We start from the raw sequence: 3549 nt of genomic DNA, 5'->3' as shown, positions 1-3549 counted from the left end.
ACGGTAATTATAAGTAAATATTCCCATCTGGTGTGTTTTTATTTTTGACCCTGAAACAATTTTTAGAATATCAAGATCAAGATAAATTCATTTGTAAAGTATTTGGCATCAAAATTTGAAAATACAAAATGAAATGTGATTGTTGCCTTTTTATTACAGTGGCCTGGTATTAAGATGAGAAAAAGAAAATAGAATTTGAAAGTAAATATAGTATGTCAATAAAATACATTAGTAAATGTTGGAAATTTTAAAAATTAGATATAAAGAAAAATGTTTTAAGCTTTAGAAAATAATTGGGTTGCATCTAGGTGCTTGGGACTAGTGCTTAAATGGTGAGAGGACCCTTAAAAGCAAGCCCAGAGGCACTTCCTGAAAATCTTACATCCATTAATCTTGGTGTCAATGTCCAGAGCCAAGCTCTGAGTTTTAATGCATCAGACATTTTATTTCATTTATTTATTTTAGTTTTTTAGTTTGGAGTCATATTCAGCAGTGCTCAGAGATCACGCCTACCAGTGTGTATAGGATCATATGTGGTGCCAGGGATAGAATCGAATCCAGGTCTGCTATGTGCAAAGCAAAAGACCTATAATATCTATAATATCTCCCTGTCCTTTCATTTCACTTCAATATTTGGGGACTAAAAGGTTAGTACCACAATCAGAATTATAACACCACCTTAAAATTCCAGAAAAATGTTGTTGTTAGCTTATAGTGGCAAGTAAACATTATAATAAGGAGGCTTGCCATGATCCACACAAGTGCAGTTAATATACTTTCAATGAAAACATACTGTCCAAAATTATAATAGTCTGATTAAGGGCTAGAGAAATAATATAGTGGTAGGGTGCTTGCTTTGGATGCATCTGACTCAGTTTGATTACCAAGACCCCATACCTTTGCCTGTCTCCTAAGCCCCACCAGAAGTGATATCTGAGCCCAGAGCTATGAGAAAATCCTGAATACAGTTAGAATGGCCCCCAGATAAAGCATAAACAAATCATAGTTCAGTTTCTTGTAGCCAGCAAATATCCTCTCTTTAAATAAATTAACATATTAACATAAAAGTAACCAATAGAAGTCTATAGTTCATTTATTGTCTTTAAGGAAAGTCTAAGTACACTGAACCATGTATGATTCTAAAGTACAAGTCTCAGCAATTTTATTTCCTCCATTTTGACATATTTGTGGGCATTTTTTTGTTTTATATAACTTCTAAGTACTGACAACATAGTTTACTTTTATTAGTTGGCTTGTTTTAATGATTTCTAAGAAAAATAATTATTGCAACAATCTAAAACTAATGAAAGCCTTTATTTTTTCTGGGCAAACATATGCTGTTCATGTATTCTTAGCTATTTATGTGCCAATGAAAGATTGTAAAGTATACAATAGGTATGTCTACATCCAATGAACCACTTTATGTTGCCAATATGGTTAATCCACCAAATCCCTCAGTTAAGTAACTACCCTTATTTTATGATGAGGACACTCAGATTGAACATTTTCTAGTACCACTTCTCTGGTAAAGAAGTGAAATCATAAAGAAAGATCTGGAAATCATTTGAACTAGGTCTCTCTCTGACTTCTTAGTAGAATTGTATAGCACTTCTCTAATTTCCCCTAAAACTAGGAAAGTGGTTTCTTCAAAACTTAACGTACAGTTCAATTTGCCTATCAATTCAGATAAATTGAAAGCAGGGTAATAAAGTAAAATGTTTACACTCATGCTTGTAGCTCCCATTAGCTAAAATATAGAAGCACTTCAATGTCCATAGACACATGAATAGATAAACAAAATGTGATGTATAAATACAGTGGAATTTTATTCAGCCTTCAAGAGAATTTCAAAATATAACATAAGACAAAGTTATCTTTGTCTTAATTTTATCCTTCATGATTAACTACATAAACTCACATATACACATTCATATACATATATTTAATTTAAAAGCTTATTAAGTGTTAAAGATATTTAAAAGGAGTCTCCAATTCAAATAATTGAATATGCTTTTTAGCCATAAACACATTTTACACATTATTAAACAAGTTATTCAAAGGAAAATTGTGGGGATTACAGCCTTGGTTTTTCAGAACTTGAATATCAACTCCAGAACTTTTCCTTGGGCGACTTAAGGACACTTGACTCTCAAAGAGAGAACTAAGCTGACTGAAGCAGAACAGTTTCTCTGAATTAAGTGGACCCCAGAAATTCTGAGACATAGTGTCACTGTTTTAAAGAATGAGGTAACACCTTCTCAATATGAAGGTGAAGGTAACACCTTTCAAATTTAGGCTTAAATTTTAGAATAAACACATGCATCCCTTCTCCCACCCTTAAACAATTCAGAACACAGATATTCACGTCAGACACTCTTTACATCTACTTATCTACATGGAACTTATCCTCTACACATTGTATTCTTAACAGACTTCCTTTCTTTAGAACGGAAAATATCTGAGTAATAAATGAAAGTACTTTATAGAAGTCTAACTTGTAACTCAGCAACATATGCTATAAGAAAAAGGCTGGCAATCTAACCAGCAGATTTACCAACTGCAAGACATACAATACTGGCTTTGATCATGTTTGTTAAAATGCAGCAGCAAATAATTTGCAGCGAAAAAAAGAGAATGTTCTCTCTTGGGAACCAATCTCAACTCTGATTGGTTATTTATGAAAGCAGTCATTAGAGATTCCCAATTTCATTTTAGTAGTGTTGATATGACCAGAGAAATAGTACAGCTGATAGAATGTTTGCATTGTATGTAGTCTACCCAGATTTTATCCCTAATCTACCAGGAGTCACTCTTGAGCACAGAGCCAGGTCTCAACTTTGAACACAGCTGTGGCCCCAAAACTTAAAACCAAAACAAACAAAAAATAAAGGTGTTGAAATTAGAACACTCTAATGTAATGTGGTGCTAAGTATTATCACAGAAAAACTACATCATTATTTTTATTTATTTTTATTTATATTTGCAATATTTAATCTATTGCAAAACAAGTTAAATAATATATATGCTTCACAATTGATGCAGTTAATTCCGTGAACATTTTTATTGTTACTCAGCCATTTAGATAAGATCAAGTGTAGTATCTGTTCTTATCAGCTTAATATAGCTGATATTTTCCTTGGGCAATAGAGGATAAATCATCTATTCAGGTACCCTTTTGTGTTTACTGTGTTGCACTATTTGAACATAGATTCTTTCCCCACTTGGGAGTATTTAATTAAGGCACTGTGATTTCAAATCACTGATAGTTTAGTTTCAGGCATACAATATTCCCAGCCTTATTCCAACACAGGTATCAACTTATCTCCACCAATGTCTCGGGATCCCTCCAACCTCCCCAACCTCTCTCCTTCACAGGCACATTTTATAATTTGTTTGTTGTACTCTGTATCTCCTGCTTTCAGTATTGATGGCTGTGGTTTAGATACATCACACCTCTATACCACCTATGTTCCAAAGGTCCCTGCCTCTGTTATCTCTCATGTCCTTTTTTATCCCCCTGCCATTTCTTGACTTCTCTATCCTCCTAAA

The 3549-nt window shown here is 33.4% G+C and overlaps 1 pseudogene; it reads left to right on the top strand.

Moving 5' to 3' along the window:
- Positions 1–3062: 3062 nt before the first annotated feature.
- On the top strand, positions 3063–3176 carry LOC129401124 (U2 spliceosomal RNA; annotated as a pseudogene).
- Positions 3177–3549: the final 373 nt, after the last annotated feature.

The sequence above is a fragment of the Sorex araneus genome, chromosome 1 (genome assembly GCF_027595985.1).
Source record: "Sorex araneus isolate mSorAra2 chromosome 1, mSorAra2.pri, whole genome shotgun sequence".
In the NCBI taxonomy this organism is placed as follows: Eukaryota; Metazoa; Chordata; class Mammalia; order Eulipotyphla; family Soricidae; genus Sorex; species Sorex araneus.
Note: the sequence above shows the minus strand (reverse complement) of the source record. Positions and strands in the feature narration are given on the sequence as shown.